General features: G+C 41.5%; 2 long non-coding RNA genes across 3 annotated transcripts; one reads left to right on the forward strand and one right to left on the reverse strand.

The window, feature by feature from the left end:
- The first annotated feature begins 15,259 nt into the window (after nucleotides 1–15,259).
- On the forward strand, nucleotides 15,260–17,384 carry LOC127332545 (uncharacterized). 2 transcript variants are annotated; one of them, XR_011743421.1, is made up of 4 exons: nucleotides 15,260–15,399; nucleotides 15,480–15,562; nucleotides 16,636–16,685; nucleotides 16,775–17,384. It is a non-coding gene; the product is annotated as an uncharacterized lncRNA (long non-coding RNA). The 2 variants fall into 2 exon arrangements; XR_007870527.2 differs by having other exon boundaries at nucleotides 15,480–16,685.
- A 1,091-nt stretch (nucleotides 17,385–18,475) lies between these two features.
- LOC139838935 (uncharacterized) lies at nucleotides 18,476–19,343 on the reverse strand. The gene is made up of 3 exons (XR_011756740.1): nucleotides 19,208–19,343; nucleotides 18,973–19,063; nucleotides 18,476–18,777 (listed from the first exon to the last, which is right to left on the reverse strand). It is a non-coding gene; the product is annotated as an uncharacterized lncRNA (long non-coding RNA).
- Between the last annotated feature and the right edge of the window lie 3 nt (nucleotides 19,344–19,346).

Below are 19,346 nucleotides of genomic sequence, written 5' to 3' on the forward strand. Positions count from 1 at the left end.
AGCTCGGATTACCTGGATTATCATCGCAATGCACATGTTTTAACCAAGTGTCACAAAGGGGTACCTCTATGCCGCCTGTACAAAGGTCTAAGGAGAAAGCTCGCATCGGATTTCTCGCTATTGATTATTCTCAACTTAGACATCCATACCGGGACAACATAGACAACAGATAATGGACTCCTCTTTTATGCACAAGCATTCAACAACAATTAATTTTCTCATATGAGATTGAGGATATATGTCCAAAACTGAAACTTCCACCATGGATCATGGCTTTAGTTAGCGGCCCAATGTTCTTCTCTAACATTATGCAATGCTCTAACCATTTTAGCGGTAAATCTCCCTTACTTCAGACAAGACGAACATGCATAGCAACTCACATGATATTCAACAAAGAGTAGTTGATGGCGTCCCCAGGAACATGGTTATCGCACAACAAGCAACTTAATAAGAGATAAAGTGCATAAGTACATATTCAATACCACAATAGTTTTTAGGCTATTTGTCCCATGAGCTATATATTGTAAAGGTAGAGGATAGAAATTTAAAGGTAGCACTCAAGCAATTTACTTTGGAATGGCGTAGAAATACCATGTAGTAGGTAGGTATGGTGGACACAAATGGCATAGTGGTTGGCTCAAGTATTTGGATGCATGAGAAGTATTCCCTCTCGATACAAGGTTTAGGCTAGCAAGGCTATTTGAAACAAACACAAGGATGAACCGGTGCAGCAAAACTCACATAAAAGACATATTGAAAACATTATAAGACTCTACACCGTCTTCCTTGTTGTTCGAACTCAATACTAGAAATTATCTAGACCTTAGAGAGACCAATTATGCAAACCAAATTTTAGCATGCTCTATGTATTTCTTCATTAATAGGTGAAAAGTATATGATGCAAGAGCTTAAACATGAGCACAACAATTGCCAAGTATCACATTTATCCAAGACATTATAGCAATTACTACATGTATCATTTTCCAATTCCAACCATATAACAATTTAACGAAGAAGAAACTTCGCTATGAATATTATGAGTAAAGCCTAAGGACATACTTGTCCATATGCAACAGCGGAGCGTGTCTCTCTCCCACACAAAGAATGCTAGGATCCATTTTATTCAAACAAAACAAAAACAAAAACAAACAGACGCTCCAAGCAAAGCACATAAGATGTGACGGAATAAAAATATAGTTTCAGGGGAGGAACCTGATAATGTTGTCGATGAAGAAGGGGATGCCTTGGGCATTCCCAAGATTAGACGCTTGAGTCTTCTTGATATATGCAGGGGTGAACCACCGGGGCATCCCCAAGCTTAGAGCTTTCACTCTCCTTGATCATGGTGTATCATCTCCCTCTCTTGATCCTTGAAAACTTCCTCCACACCAAACTCGAAACAACTCATTAGAGAGTTAGTGCACAATCAAAATATACATGTTCAGAGGTGACATAATCATTCTTAACACTTCTGGACATTGCACAAAGCTACTAAAAGTCAATGGAATCGAAATATCCATCGAACATAACAAAACAGGCAATGCGAAATAAAAGGCAGAATCTGTCAAAACAGAACAGTTCGTAATGACGAATTTTATTGAGGCACCAGACTTGCTCAAATGAAAATGCTCAAATTGAATGAAAGTTGCGTACATATCTGAGGATCACTCACGTAAATTGGCATAATTTTCTGAGTTGCCTACAGAGAATTTTGCCCAGATTCGTGACAGCAAAGAAATCTGTTTCTGCGCAGTAATCCAAATCTAGTATGAACCTTACTATCAGCGACTTTACTTGACACAACAAAACACTAAACTAAGATAAGGAGAGGTTGCTACAGTAGTAAACAACTTCCAAGACTCAAAATAAAAACAAAGTACTGTAGTAAAAAACATGGGTTGTCTCCCGTAAGCGCTTTTCTTTAACGCCTTTCAGCTAGGCGCAGAAAGTGTGCATCAAGTGTTATCAAAAGATGGTGCATCTACAGCGGGGTGTGGAGTTTTCTCAACCATGCATAGTATGTTGGATACATAAGTTTTAGCGGCTCCCTTTTCATTAGTCTTGGGCTTGCTACTCTCATCAAACAAATTTTCAGGAACAAGCCAAGCATAGTTATTTTCTAGCGCGTCATTCATCGCTAGGAGCTTACATGGTATTGGTGCTTTGATCTCCCCACCGTCATTAATATTATTAGTGTACCTTATTCTCTCCATGTCCATCTTTTCAAGGAGACTAACAAAATTGGTATAAGAACCAAGCATCTTATATTTAATAAAGACCTTTCTAGCCTCTCTTGCTATACCACCAAATTCTCTAAGAAGGGTTTCTAAAACAAAATCTTTCTTTTCCCCTTCTTCCATATCACCGAGTGTAAGAAACATGTGTTGGATTATAGGATTGAGATTAACAAATTTAGTTTCCAACATGCGAACTAAAGCAGCAACAGCAATTTCATAAGTAGGAGCAAGGTCTACCAAGTGTCTATCTTCAAAATCTTCAACGGTAATAACATGATTGAAAAATTCTTCTATATTATTTCTTCCAATTATAGACCCACGTCCTACCGGCATGTCTTTTACGGTAAAATTAAAAGGAAACATGTTGAAACAAGTAAAGCAAATATAAGTAACTAATTTTTTTTTGTGTTTTTAATATAGCAAACAAGATAGCAAATAAAGTAAAACTAGCAACTAATTTTTTTGTATTTTGATTTAGTGCAGCAAACAAAGTAGTAGATAAAACTAAGCAAGACAAAAACAAAGTAAAGAGATTGGGATGTGGAGACTCCCCTTGCAGCGTGTCTTGATCTCCCCGGCAACGGCGCCAGAAAAAGAGCTTGATACGCGTACAGCACGCGTCCGTTGGGAACCCCAAGAGGAAGGTGTGATGCGTACAGCGGCAAGTTTTCCCTCAGTATGAAACCAAGGTTTATCGAACCAGTAGGAGCCAAGAAGCACGTTGAAGGTTGATGGCGGCGAGATGTAGTGCGGCGCAACACCAGGGATTCCGGCGCCAACGTGGAACCTGCACAACACAAAACAAGTACTTTGCCCCAACGAAACAGTGAGGTTGTCAATCTCACAGGCTTGCTGTAACAAAGGATTAGATGTATAGTGTGGATGATGATTGTTTACAGAAAACAGTAGAACAAGTATTGCAGTAGATTGTATTTCAGTATAGAGAATTGGACCGGGGTCCACAGTTCACTAGAGGTGTCTCTCCCATAAGATAAACAGCATGTTGGGTGAACAAATTACAGTTGGGCAATTGACAAATAGAGAGGGCATGACCATGCACATACATATTATGATGAGTATAGTGAGATTTAATTGGGCATTACGACAAAGTACATAGACCGCTATCCAGCATGCATCTATGACTAAAAAGTCCACCTTCAGGTTATCATCCGAACCCCTTCCAGTATTAAGTTGAAAACAACAGACAATTGCATTAAGTATTGCGCGTAATGTAATCAATAACCACATCCTCGGACATAGCATCAATGTTTTATCCCTAGTGGCAACAGCACATCCATAACCTTAGAGGTTTCTCTCACTCCCCCGGATTCACGGAGACATGAACCCACTATCGAGCATAAATACTCCCTCTTGGAGTTACTAGCATCAACTTGGCCAGAGCATCTACTAATAACGGAGAGCATGCAAGATCATAAACAACACATAGATATAAATTGATAATCAACATAACATAGTATTCTCTATTCATCGGATCCCAACAAACACAACATATAGAATTACAGATAGATGATCTTGATCATGTTCGGCAGCTCACAAGACCCGACAATTAAGCACAATGAGGAGAAGACAACCATCTAGCTACTGCTATGGACCCATAGTCCAGGGGTAGACTACTCACTCATCACTCCGGAGGCGACCATGGCGGCGTAGAGTCCTCCGGGAGATGATTCCCCTCTCCGGCAGGGTGCCGGAGGCGATCTCCTGAATCCCCCGAGATGGGATTGGCGGCGGCAGTGTCTCTGGAAGGTTTTCCGTATCGTGGTTCTCGGTACTGGGGGTTTCGCGACGAAGGCTATTTGTAGGCGGAAAGGTAGGTCAGGGGGCGTCGCGAGGGGCCCAGGAGACAGGTCGGCGTGGCCAAGGGTGGGGCCGCGCCGCCCTACCCCCTGGCCACCTCGTGGCCCCACTTCGTTGACTCTTCGGTCTTCTGGAAGCTTCGTGGCAAAATAGGCCCCTGGGCGTTGATTTCGTCCAATTCCGAGAATATTTCCTTACTAGGATTTCTGAAACCAAAAACAGCAGAAAACAGCAACTGGCACTTCGGCATCTTGTTAATAGGTTAGTTCCAGAAAATGCATAAATATGACATAAAGTATGCATAAAACATGTAGATATCATCAATAATGTGGCATGGAACATAAGAAATTATCGATACGTCGGAGACGTATCAGCGTCCATGGCGGCACGGTGGCACAGGCCGGCCATGGCGGCGCCAAACTGTGGCCAGGCCGGTTCCAAGCCACGTACCTCCAGCGTAGGAGGCGGCGAACACACGGTCGTGTCCAGGAGGTGCAAATCGACGGAGTTCATCGATGAACTTGTTGGCGTCTGGCACGAGCGAGCCGCGCACGTCCAACAGAGGAGGAGAAGACCCGATCAACGCGAATGGAGATAGGCCCCATCGCGCGCTGCGTCGAACGCGCTCAACGGTGAGCCCTAGGACCGTCGGAGACGACCGGAGTATGGCGGCGACCGTGGCGGCGACGCCATCTCCACGACAATCGCCAAGGGTTAGCGTTAGCGTTGCGAGAGAGAGAGAGAGAGAGAGAGAGAGAGAGAGAGAGGAGCGAGTGGGGTGAGCCGACTTGGTAGGATCTCACCGAACGGGTTTGGTTCGACCCAAGTGGGCTGACCAAGTAGGCCGACCAAGTGGGTTGCCCAAGTGGGCTGGCCAAATGGGCCAGGGGCATTTTAGTCTTGTCAAATTTTAAAATAACCCTTGGACTTCACAAAATTCCAAATAATTATAAATACCTCTAAAAATTCAAGAAAAATTAGATTAGTGTATTAAAAATAATTCTTAACCAAAATAAAATAAGAAATTGAATTTACAACAAAAGTTCAAATTTTGGAATTTAATTATGATCTTGGATTAAATTTGCAATTTTCCTTTGATATGAAAATCAAGGAAATTTCCAAATGAACTCAAATATTTGTTTATCAAATATTTTCAAAAGAAATTCTATTATTCCAAGTCTTTTCTTTTAAAGGATTGATATTTTCCAAAAAGGAAATATTCTTATATTCCAAAATTTCTTTTATTTCCAAAAAGTGGAAAACTCTATTATTTCAAATTCTTTATTTGAAGTAAATATTTTGCAAAGGAAAATTCTATTACTCTTAAATCCTTTTCTTTTTAGAAAAGAAAACCATGCTAAAGGATTTAAAGAACTTATAAATTATTGCCAAAGGCATAAATATTTAACTGAAACCTAAATCTTAATAACTATTCCAGGGTAAGGGATTCAACATGAAATAATACACCCATGCATGCATCATTTGGATTTTATAACATTTTCCTTATGGAACAATGATGCTTGTTTACAGAACCCGAGGTCCAGGTTCCATCCAAAACATCGAACTGCATTATCTCGCAGTCACCAGGCAAGTTCACCCTTGCTCATATCATCTTGATTATTTTCTATCAATTTACCCGCAAAAGTAATATACTTATCATTTCTGCATTCAAAATAAAATGTTACTTTTCCAATTATGAATATGACTATGTGGTGGGGAATGGAACAATGGTATGTGTTGATATGGTGGAGGTTCCATTGCAAGGGTTCTACTAATATAGGACTAATCACCAATGCTGTCTAGTGATTCTAGTGCCGTACATTTCACGTTAACCATGAGATCTATATTGGCTCTGGGGAAGTCAGTTGTATCTTTTCCCTTCTGCATATCAACGAACTTGATAGAGCCTGGCTGGGTGTTGCGATAACACTGCAGCGGTTGGGAAATCCCTTTAAATTCCCATCCTTGTGGATGAGAGCGCTCTACCGTCTATGATGGATTGTCCATAGCATATCGTGGGTAAAGCCGTATGAACGGAATATGTCTACCGGGGATATGTGAGTGGGACAAAAGGGTGGATATGCAGGGTCGCGGAGAAGGCAGTGATTGGCTTGGATCTTACACCTGGCCCTATACCAAGAAAGTGTGGACGAGAAACGCGTCTCGGTTGATATCAATGATACGTTATCTTATGGGAAAAGTAACGTACCTCTGCAGAGTGTATCAAATTGTGGCTGCCACTCCCTGTTCCGGGAAGGAAACTACGAACGCGGCAGGAAAGGAACTCCGTGAAGTTCTGGTCAACCTGTGAAGACTGACGGGCATAGTTTTTAGAATAAAATAAACCTTTTGAAGAAATGTTTTCGAAACATGCATTGACCTGAGATTTTCTGATCAATGGTCGTAGCTAGTGCATCAAACACCTTTTCTCTTTTGAACTTGTGAGTACCTCTGTACTCACTTTCTTTCGACACCCTTGCTAGACTGTGACAATGAAGTGGAGGCCAACGACGGAGCACCAGAAGGGGAGTACAAGCTGGTCTAGGAGGAACCTGATCTGTCCGGAGGAGTGGAAGGCGTGGACTACGAAATAATCTACGGAGCTGACAACAATGAGATGGAGGAGTAGTCTCTTACCTTAGACATCTTAGAGCCGAGCAGCGTAGTAGCTTACCTAAATAAGTTGATGAGCTCTGTTTGATCTTAAGTTGAGTTGTAAGAGTACTTTAGTATAGTATCTTAGGGTGTTCTCATCGGACCTGTGAGAATACCAAGATTATGTTTGTAATATAATCTCGAGTGTTATGACCTGCAATGTTTCTGTTGTACCACTCTGAGGGATGTGATATTTGTGAAGAAGTCCCTTCACGAAGATCATATCAACGACTTGTATACTACAGCATGCAGTGGTATACTGGGTCACCGTATCTTCTCTTTCGCCGGAGGAGATCGGCTAGTTGTGTGGCTAGCCTTGGTGAATCTCGCGATCCGTCGCCTAGCTCCCAATGGCGAGGTGCAGCTGCATGTGAAATCCGGCCTGGACTTCGGTCATGGCGGATGATGGCGTTGTTCGTCGTTACATTGTTGAAGGCATTGTCTCTGCAGTCTGCGTTCTTCGCCTGGGCTGCTCCAAGGGAAACCCTAGACCCAGGTCTCCCGGATCGGACAATGGCGGCGCGCAACACCGTTCTACCTGTTGGGGCATCAGTTTTGGAGCAGACAACAGATGGTGGTGGTGCTGAGGTGGAGCGGTGTGCTTGTGCTGTGTCGGCGTCGTCGAGTCGCCGCGGCATGGTGCAGTGTTGTCTCGGAGACGGATGCAGTGTGATGGACACGCGCAGGATGGGGGAGTCGTCTGGCGCCGTGGCGGCATCGATGGCAGGCCTGACATGGTCAATGCGATGATCTCTCTTGAAGATGGAGTCGAGGAAGACGGCGGTAGCAACTTCTATGGCGTGTGCGTTGGCGTGCGTTGAGAGTCTTCTTGACTGGATGTGCTTCTCATCTTCTATTGGGCGGCATGGGAAGACATTTGTTTTTTTGGATGATGTGAGTTGGTGAATTGTCACCTCCCTTTATCCCTCTGTAGGTTTAGCGAGGTGGTTTCGAGTTTGATCTTTTGTATTGCTCTTGTAAGGTGTTGTGAATAATCTAATAAAAACAAGCCGTGTGCATCTCTTGGATGCAGAAGCTGGGGTGATATTTCCCCTATTTCAAAATAAAGTACCACTGGAGCTGCAAGGCGTCGACGGCAAAGCTACAAAGGAGCCTCGCGAATGTCGGGAGCGCCTACCACACCGAAGCTGCAACCGGTCAAAATGGGAGTTGCAAGGCGTCCGCGGTGGAGTTGCAAAGGAGCCTCGCAGATGCTGGGAGCGCCTATTACCGGAGCTGCAACCGGTCAACGCAGGAGCTGCAAGCCTCTGCCAGCGGAGCTGCAAGGAGCATCGCCATGAGTGCCTACCGCGTGATTTGCAAGGGGCCGGCTTGAGCCTTCGGAGGATTATGAGCACCACCCTTTTTTAACGAGATAACATGGTACACACACCACGACGATGTAGGTAGGACGTTTACAATTGACTAGATGACTCGTTGCGCTGTCGCGCAAATGGCATAATTAAATCAGAATTTAAACCATAAATTTTAACTTAATAATTAGCATGAAATTTAGCTGCTTTAGTATATTATAGACACACCATTTCATAGAGACATTGCACTAAGATATGCTAATTTAGTACGATTTCACATTATTATTTTTTTAGCTTTTACGCTTTTGGATAAGCTTCTCCACCAAATTTTGGTTATTGTATCGAAAAGAGGTAGCATCATAAAAAAAGAATAAAAGGATAATTACTGATTTAAAAAAGAATATTTCTTCTTATTGTGAGTAGAAGAAAAAATGTTTGGTTCGAGATCTTGAGCCCCTTTACCGATGGCACGGAACCATAAACTATTTCCACCACTTTTCTCGGCTGATACCGTCCATCCCATTGTGATTTGCGCTCCTCCGCCTTGAATTTCTACACCTCCCTCCCTTCCCTCCACCTCATCTAATCCACTGACCAAGTACTCTGTCGTGGCCATCCACGCCATCAGCTAAAACCATCCACGCCATTCGCTGCTCACCCCAAGATTTAACAAATTAAGCATTTCAGAATCCTAAGACAATATGTTGTCAATTAAGAATCCGAACACATTACATTTAGAGAAATAGTTGAAAATCTTAAAGAATGTATTTCTAAAATAATGACAATGCAATCTGCTGAAAGCCACCAATACCATTAGGAAACAAAATGTACACTTTGCAGATTAAGGTAAGGTAACTTCATGATGTATCTCATGATGTATCTGGTGCCCATGATAGTACCAGAATCACACCAGACTTGGTTTTCATGTCAAGCATAGATTTAATAACACTAAGTAGTATATGATTGTTTTTTGCAGCTGTAAGTTCTATCTATTATTCAAGTGACCAAAACATGAGACTGTCACAATTTACCGTTAATCAAAAAACACACACTTAGTCGGCAAGCGTTTGTATACTGATTCCTCAAAGAAAAAGAGTTTCTATACCGATACCGATATAACAATAACTATAAACTATGTCAACTCCATGTGACTTAAACACATGCTTTAGTCAATGATGTGCAACTCACTAAAAGAAATATGGACACGTCACTGAAAGATCCATTAGTTTGTTGGAGTGTTTTTGGTCACATATTAGTCGAGTATTAACTTTCTTGACAGAGTACAATAAGAACACATAACAATCGTATTTTTATTCGAAGTAAGACATACAATCATTAACCCAACATAATGGCTGAGTATTCAGTTTTTTGTGCGAGTACCTCAAATTAGTTTCGCAGGTAACACATACTCCTATTGATGAGTATTCACTTCTATGCAAATTGAGAATTTCTAAATTGTGTAAACTACATTGTTTTTTTTAACATGACAAGATCCTGAAAATAAACTCCATTGAAATATTTGGAAAACCTCTAAATAGGGGTATAAGGAACCAGTAGAGTATTAATACATCAATTATAGAGGGCAAAGGAAAAAAGAAGGCATCACAAAGAGGCCATAAACTGGAAGAACGTGACAAACAGGGCCTATGTAATATACCAAATCATCAATCGGTTTCCCGACCAAAACTGTTTTGACACTTATTCTCCAGTTTCCATAGTAGATATAATCTTATTGTGTACAAACTCTGAGTGTGAAGAGATCATTCATGATCTCACAATAGTAGCCTCAGCAAGACAACAATAGTTGATCAAACCACAACCTTTTTCTCTGGAACAGGAGTATCAAGTCTGTAACATACAATACATCTGTGACTACAAAAACATACAGTAAAGGCTAAGATCAAATAGTTTAGAAAATATCATGTTTTTTCAAGATAAAATAAGAACAGAAAATAGTAAGTGCAATTTAGTCTTCCTACTGAATGTTAAAAAAATATAAGCAACTTGCATTGAATTACATTGGCTTAGAAATCTTATATCTGCAACCACCTAGGAACTTTTCCTTTATAATCAGAAATTACAGCTTCATTTGGGATGATATAAAGCAAGAAAACCATATCAATTATGCTTATAACTTTTCTTACGTCATTATATAGGCTCAGTATGAAGCCTATTCAGAACCACTTTGCACTACTGAATTTTGGGAGCATATGCCATTAAGATCTCATAACTAATATTGCTAATAACATATTCAACACACTAAAATCTTGGCACTAACATGTAATATCAGAATGCTGATGGAAGTGGAAAGAAAATATTATCTGAGCATACTTCGCATCCTAATAATATTTGAAAGATCTCAACACTAACTTGTATTTTCAAATACTGATGGAGGTGGAAAGGAAAATATTATATGAACACGCTGGTTACCCTAATAATATTGATTTTGAAAAAAATACTTGAAGCATTCCTTCTTGGTAATAATTTCTAGTACTTTAGCACTGCAAGTACGTATTAACAAAATAAAATTCCGTACATAATAAGAAAACTTTTCTTGAGATTTTCCCTTATTCGCTAATCCACTATAGGTATAGTTTATAATCAAGAGATTCAACCTTTCCTTTCAGAGAACTAAAGCAAATCCGTTAAACTGTTCAATAATGGTTCAAAGTAGTATTACTTTAGGAGGTAGATCTAGGAGGATTTTTCTAATGATGGTTCAATAAATCCATGTAGTACATATGAGTATCACAAAACAAATAGTTCAAAATATTACATCACGAAGAATAAAAGGTTTATCCTCATTGACCGGCCTTAATTTGATCTTCAGTTTTGCCCCTTAGGTACAGGTGGAAGTCAATGGCAGCAATAGCAATGTAGAACATAACATACAGTTTTGTCAAGCGGGTATACGTAAGTAGACGGTACAACAGATGACTAAAATAACAATTAAAAGCACACACAAAAATAAATTGCCTCAAAATAAGGGGAAATGGTTCTCCTGGACAACTGCAATCCAAATAACATGAGTCACAAAACCATGAACCGATGCGCAGTGCAAACTATACTCCTAGCTAGATGAACAAACAATTCTAAATCCAGCTAATTAAGTTAGAAATTGAGTAACGAAAAACAACAAGGTTTCCCTCTACCATAAAAAGAGTGTGGTCAGTATGATGACAGCTCAACTCCTTTTATACCTTACTAAAGACTGAAGCTAAAGGTTCCCTGCATCCAGTTCTTTGTTTAGCTATATATGGTAAGAAAATGCTAGTACAATCTAATATTGGTGTCTTAGTAGTTGTTGTGGCTTCAACTAAAGAACCAATCTCGTTTCTAATACAAAAGTATAAATATACATATAATGTAGAAGCGAGCTTAGAACTGGACTGTTTTGATAAATAAAGTAAAAAAACAGATTGCCATTAATTCACCGCTATTGATATTTACATGATCATTCTATCTATAAATGTTCCTAGCATACCCGGCCAACCAGGCCATCTAAAGGGGCAAAACGATCTGTGCCACTCATTTCACCCTACACAGTAAATGCTCAGTTCCACTTTTCACTGCAGCCGTCCGATTGGTGAACATTTTTCTCACTTCCTTATCTTCCAGCGAGTCGATGACGTCTGGGGCCAACTATGTGCAGGATCCAATGGTCAGAGGGAGCTACGGGTGTTCTTTCACGTCGACTTTCGTCTCCAGCGGCTGGACGGTGAAAACCTAGATCGGGGCACACCCAATCCACTCCCCAATCCCCACCCCTCCTCTCCTCTCCAATCCCCGTCTCTTCTCCTTCCCCAATCACCGGCCGATCTCTCTCCCCAGCTGCAGCCGCGCGTGAGGCCGGAGAGGCCACACCCCGAGCCGCAGAAGGCGCTGTAGAAGTGCGAGAGGGCACTCTCCCAGCCACAGAAGGCGCTGGAGAAGCGCATCTCGGAGGTGGATGGAGGCGAGCGCCGCGCCGCCTCTCCCCCGGGATGGAGCCAGATGGCCACGAGCGTTGGCCGGAGGAGGCGACGCAGGAGCACGCACCAGGGGGGGGTGCCGGGGACGCCTCGCTCTCTCCTCTTCCCCGTCCGCTCCTTTTCCTCCATGGTCGAGCTCGAGCTCGTCTTCCCGTCGCCCTACACCACTGCAGGAGGCGTCCGCCTCCGTCTTGGTCAGTCCCAGCCTCCGTTGTTCCCCGCGCTGGACAGAGCTAGGTGCAGCAGCGTTGGGCTAAGAAGAGCAAGGAACTGGATGACTCTGCTGCCATGGAGGCGACGGAGTAGGTGGTCAAGGGGGAGGCTCGTGGTGCGGCAACGGAGGAGGTGGCCGAGCTGGTCCTGCTGTTTCAGGTACAAGGCTGAATTTGTTCAGGCTTGGTTCTCCCTTCTCTCCATGTCTTTTCCTTTCTATCTCTCTGATCTCACTCTTGTTTCGCCTCTCTGTCTTGTGAACGTGGGTGCAGGTTGCAAGGAATGGAGGAGGACAGGGTGTGAGCCAAGGAGGGTGTCCGTTGTAGCTGTCACGGTCCACCCATGGATGCCGCTCTGATGCCGCTGAGCAGAGGAGGGGGTATGAGCCGAGGAGGGTGTCTGTCGCAGCCGTCAGCACCCTGAATCCACGTTTTTGTTACTCAATGACCTTTTAATAAGTGCATTGTTGGTTTGATTCTTGAAATCAGGTGGAAATAAATACCAGGAGTGAATTCAGTGAGCCATGGGGTGTGGTCTCACACCATGTGGCATCGACACCTTGGTGTTTTGCATCTTTTACCTCTCACTCTTTGGTGGGTGCTTCTGTAGGATAGGGACGACGAAGAGGGGCTAGATGTTGCAGTGATACATAATAGCAGAACCCCTGTATGGGGTGACCATTGCTATCTTTGTCATGAACTTGGATGGGCAGTCTGAGCTTACTCTATTTGAGGTGAGAATTCTGCTACGAATGGCACTGCCAGATCTAAATCTTGTTTTACTCCAAGAATGTAGGCTATAGCAAAAAGTGGCTTAATTGCTTAGATTTTGTGTAGAGGCTTAATTGCTGGTGTTGTATTTGCGCAAAAATATATGTAATATGAATATTTTATAATTTTCCTTGTAGAGATCATATGCTTGCTATTGCTACCGGTGATGAGCCTGATGGCATCGTATGCTATCAAATAAAGCTGTTTCAGATTGAAATCTTCAGGTTTGTTCTCTTCTCTTTATCGGGTTTAGAATTGCTTATCTCTCTTGCCATGCGATAGTTTCAATATTTATAGCAGCGGACGGAGGAAGAGGTGGAGCGGTGGCTGCAGGAAAGATGTCTTCAAGTTCAACTCTTGTGATTATCTATATGTGACGTGCATAGTAAGGTTTTTTCACACTGTACAGAGCCACTAGAGAACATTAGGAGCTTATGCTTTCCAATTCTGAGTTGTGTGCTCTCTCACTGTTATGTTATGGATATCAGGAGGCTTACCTACCAAAGGTAGTTCTTCTTGCTATTAGCTGTTTTAATCTTCTTTTCACCAGTTTGGACATGATTTTACAGTATTACAAATGCATTTTCATCTATACTTGTTATGACAACAGTTCATATTTTATAGGCTGCTGGTACCGTTCCCGGCAATGACACCATTAGAATGGATCAGTTGTCTTGTCTAGGCAGTATTTGCAGAAAAGCCTAATTTTGATGGTTTCAGTTCTTACCTTGGGATTATTTAAATCAGTATATTTCAGAGTTGCTTGAAAAGATTTTATCCATATTATTTTTCTTCTTTGGATTATCACAAAAATAGTGTGGTTTTCTCTCCTATCTGTCACTCGCACATTTCTTTCTCTTATATTATATTAGATAACACACATACCGATCAATTTGTTTTTGGTTAATATTGTTTTTGTGTGTGTTGGTTTCAAGCTAAAAGTGAGGAAGTGATGAGGTGACATGCATAAGGGCCACCCTTTTTTTAGAACTCCAAATGAACTCTATTATATGGTAGTCGGATATTGTTATATTAGTTGTATAAATAATCCTCTTAGTGTTCATTTTTATTTTGCCTATTTTCCAAGTAATCAGATGCAGCTTGTTTTGAGAAGGCACTCAATCATGCTGGTCTGTTTTGTTATGGCACCAACATCCAAATAGTACGAGTACCAATGCAGCTTATAAGATTTTATCATGTTTCCTTCAGGTTGTTGTTAATCTGAATTTTGAAGATCTGTTGTTTTCACATAAAGCACACATATGTCTGATTTGTAATGCTTAAATATGGCACTACAGGCTGTGGTTGAGCATCAGCCTGTGTATTCACACATTTTGTTTCATCCTGTACACAATTCATACTCTGAGCCGTACGTTTTCGTCATGTTTCCTTCGGGTTTGTAGTATTGTTGGGTCATGTACAGCCTTCTTTACAAGCAGCTCAAGATCCCCTTCGTTGGGTAAAACTGTGATTTCTTGATTTTTTGACATATTTTGTTGTGGATTTTTATGAAGAAATTACCTATCTTTATACTATTTGGAATGTCTAATATATACTGAAGATTGGTAAGCCTACCACTAAGATAATGCGCAGCTGTGTTTTTCCTGGTGGGTTTTCTTGGTTACATGACTGTATCGTGCCTCATATTATCTAAGAGGATATGTTGGAAAATCATTGGCATAAATTCTAGCAATTTTGCGTGCTATGTTAGATTATTGATGTCTTCCTCGAGGAAGAAGGTGTCGCGTATCACCGGACGTTGTAGCTTGGGTTTAAGCTAGGGATTGGGTCATGTATCACCAGTATCAGGTTATTATTACCGCATAATAGTTGCATCTGCTCCTATTTTATTTTGCATATTTAAAACAAGCAATGATCCATTTCTGTGAAGCTTTAAAACAAGCTGGACGGCCGATCGCGGTGGTCAGGTGCAGCAGTTGGGCTAGGGAGTGGTGTTCAGGTCCACACGTGAGGAGCAGGGAGTGGCACTCCGCGTACCAGCGTGTGCAGCTGATAGCAAGTTTAGTGAGGTGATTTTCTCCCCATCTTTTTCCCCTCTGCTCGTGGTCTCTCTATTGCTAGACATTCTTTTGTTGGGAGATGCAGAGGTGGCAGCCCATGAGGCGAAATCATGGATGTTATGGATGCAGCGCTCGTGCCATGGCTGCCTGGAGCATTGGCTATTTTTTCTCACATGAGAGGCTCCTGTTTTTCCAGTTAATTTTGCATGTTCCTTACTTTTCTTATCGTTTAACACAAGCAAATCGTTTGATGCAGCGTTGCCGGACGTCGAGGTGGTCTGGGTGAGGCTGACTGATATCCGAAACCCTTTGTCGATGTTTGAGAAGTATCACTGTGGAGAAAGATCGTGGTGAGATTCATATTGGTGTGTTTTTGTTGCGTGCTTCCAACATGTGTGCAGGTTGAGCTGCTACTTCCCCCTCCCCATATTTTCATTTCAATTTTACTTGCTATAGGGTGTCTGATATTGTGTAGAACTAGAGCTCTCGTCATTTTTACATGAGGATTTTGCTGCTAGGATTTGGGTGTTCAGAAGATTCAGAGACAGCGACGGCCATCTGCAGGTATGGTTATCCTACTGACCTCTCTTCTTCTCTATCTTCCATACGCACTAGCATTATTCCCTCTTTTTGCTTGTATTTTTTCATGGGTGGAGGTGATTGTATAATTTTTTATCATGTCTTAATGCCTTTAACTTGGTCTAATTTGGTTCATCTTACAACCTCAAATTCCGAAATTCATTCGAAAATACCCCTTTCTCCAACTTTATTGATTTTGACCTTTTTATTTTGCCATGTCACCGGTTTTTTAGTAAGTGCATGCACTACGGCTTCACAGTACACATTGTTTGTACTACATACATGTGTATTCTTCCCTGATACAAGCTAGAAAACCAGATATGGCAATCAGCGAGGACCGCCTCCACCGCTGCATGGACCCTGCTTGGATGCTGTTCTCTCCCCGCTGGCGAGCCAGCTACTGTAATTTTTAGAAATATATTTGCAAGCATGTTGTTGAAGCCCTGATGGATATATTATACATTAATGTATGACTTGGCATTCACATATATGCTTGTATTTTTGGAATGGTCATGAATGAAAAGGTTGCTCAAATTTTTGATGGATATTTCCCCCTTGCTTTTTTACCTGTAACCCTATTTTTGGTCAGTATAAATATATTGGAAGTTACAGTCTTGGTGGTGGCCTGGTTGCAGGTCTAATATCTTGTGTGAACAAATAAGTCACATGATTTCTCTGTTTGTGTAATTCCATTTTCTCATGGCTTCTCCCATTCAACAGGTAACTAGCATTGAATCTTTACATTGTTTGGCCAAATTGAGAAGTGAACTTGGACTAATAGCTTTCATGTATATGTGTATTTTTTATATATTTTTTTGCCTTCATTTCCTGTCTGTTAGAACATGTTATTCTGAGTAAACTTACGAAAACTATATAGCTTCTGTTGGATATAGCATTCAGAACGTCACCACTTACCTTGGATTTCTGAATCTTTTCAGAGGACATGTTTTTGAAAAATATATGCAATGCTTTTGTCATAGAATTGGTGAGCAATTTAGATAGATATGTCGATCCTGCTGTTACTAGCCTTTCTTACAATGTTGTCGATTCTCTTGCAGATCTAGCTATGATGTTGCTGTCAAGGGCCCAAAGAAGTAGTGAATCAGAGGTATGGTATGGGGCATCTAATATTTTATCCAGTATTAACATGGTTTATCACTGTTAGTTATGTCTTGATTGCGCGATATTCATATGTAGAGGGACAAGAGGGCGAGGATGTTATTAACACAGAAAACAAAGAGGAATATCAGTGTCTGGAGGAAGCTTCATCGCCACCGTCCCTTGCTTCTTGCCGTCTTCCAACGCCAGGGATGATACATATATCTCTACAAATGTTGTGCAGATGTTTTAGTGTCTATACAAGAGTACCCAACTTATATATTGTTAACTGTCGAGAGACTGATATTGATATTATATTTATGAAGTAAATTCAATGCAGTTTTACATATCGAATATGTGAAATGACACATTATTTACATATTTTATCCAAGTATATGCTTGTGTTTATGAAATTCACCATGGTCACCATGAGTATGAGTAGTGGGCCATATTGTAGTCCATGGACATATACATAGTAGTGCGAGACAATATTGCTTGCGTAATTAGCACAAGTAGTTATTTCACTAAGTCTAAAAACCTCAATAGCCATAATGTGATCACATTGCTTGAGTATTGTTGTTCTTTTCCCATTTGTGTCGGGGCGCAACTGGTCATCTCTTTTTGTATTTGTTTGATAGGCTTAATATCGGAGGAACCGACGGTAATTACTTATAGTGGTAATTATTTATAGTGGTAATTATTTATAGTGATCTTGGTATGCAAGTATGATGACTATTTGGCGTGGCCTGTGTGCATTTATTCTTTGATTCTTAGTGAGGATCCTGGTGTATTCTTATTGAAGGAAATGTCACTACTTTAATTGTGCTTATTTTATGTGTTAATGATACCCAAAAAAATATGATATTTATACACATTTATTTCTCTTTTCTATGAATAAATTGTTGGATGCAACAAATGTTGCTCATGTGTTGTACATGTGTTAGTGTTTGAACTTTTTTTATTTTGTTTTAAAGGATTGCTTATACAAGCTTAAGGGACATATTGAATTCTTGAAAAAATAAGTGAACTAAAACTTATGTTTCTATGCTCTTTATAAAAGATTGTCTATATAGGCTTAAGGGCTCTCAAAGAGTAATGATTCTTGGACAACTAAACAAACATAAGTATCATAAAACATATGGTTATAGCATCGTCTTGTGTTTGCCTGTGCGCCGGGGCGCACCGGGTCATCTAGTTTCTTTAAAAATGCAATGTTGTACTTATCTTTCCCATAGTTTAATAAACATCATTACACAAGCACCAAGAACAAATTTTGCACGACCAATGAAATTGCTACATTTGCCAAATTTCACCCATCGAGAGATATACTGCTCATGGTTTCATTTTCATACCAAACAAGTAGTTTTTTATGGTGGAAATGAAGCTTACTTGTAACAAAGAAATGGTATGTTTTGGCCATAACAGAACTGTGGCTATAACAGAACCAAAGCAATATTATGTGTTTTTTTTCATAAGGAGCGTTATTACCTTGTTCCCATTCTGAAACGGCCAGGTCTATGGAGACCTAGTACCATGAGCGCCTCCTAAATAGAAGCCTCCCATCCTGACTGGAAGCAAGAAGGAAGCGAGATGCTGGTGCAGAGAGGGTGACAAGGACGAGCGGCGAAGAGGCCCACAGGGCTCCGAAACCTAGCAAGATGACCATCTCGTCCTGGAACTGCAGCAACACGAGGTGTGATCAGAATCTGCAAGCCATATTTTCTTTGATGCCCAAGTCTTGGAGCAGATTTGATGATTTCGCATACAAAAATAAGAGGCTGCGCTGCTACCAACCAGAAGAACCAACAGGTCACGAAAGGACTAATGACAGGGGCAGGCTGCTAACGGCAAGGGTGCTGAAGGCCGTGGTGCTGCGCCATCCCGTCGCGTCGTCTTCCTAAGCTGGGAGCTCTGGCGCTCAGCCACCTTCGGCTCAATGGCCGCGGCGTTGCCCAGCCGCTAGTCACCTGCGTGGGAGAAATCGTGTCGGTGACTTGGCAGGACCCACCATGCACCACCTGAGGCCGCCGTTGTCCACCAACAGCGGCTGCCGAATAGATGAAGAGAAAAAGCTGAACAGAGGCCACTAATGCTCTTCAGACCTGGAGAATTTAACATCTGAATCAGAGACATCACTAAACCCTATAAGTGCAGCAATGGATAAATGTTGCATAAAGTACCGTCTGAAACAACGGGGAACCTGACAATTTATTCTTCCTCGAATTGATATACGCTGTATAGTAAGGAGGAGTAGGAATGAAGTAAACTGGCTAGTTCACAGGGTGTATAGTTCTTACATTGTTTTCCTGCAAAATCCCCACCCTGAATCATGAAATCCTTTGATGATTCGGTGGAAGAAGCAGCCCTTGTATACATCCCCTTTTTCTCCTGCCCCAACCAAAACAGAGAGAAACGATGCATGAGTCCAGATACATACTACTGGACACACTTACTGACATAAGGAATGGATTTGCTCTCAAAATTGGGGCATGGGGAGAGCTAATTTGCATAGTATTGATTAGCCTGATATACCAGTGCACAGGGCACGGAAGTTGTCAATCATCTTTGGGACGACCTCGCTGAAGAGACCGATGACCACCTTGCCCACGCGCTTCCCGCCGATCTCAACCTCGAAGAAGAATTTGCTCGTTACCTTCGCCTGGAGCTCCAC

The sequence above is a fragment of the Lolium perenne genome, chromosome 4, assembly GCF_019359855.2.
Source record: "Lolium perenne isolate Kyuss_39 chromosome 4, Kyuss_2.0, whole genome shotgun sequence".
NCBI classification, from domain to species: domain Eukaryota; kingdom Viridiplantae; phylum Streptophyta; class Magnoliopsida; order Poales; family Poaceae; genus Lolium; species Lolium perenne.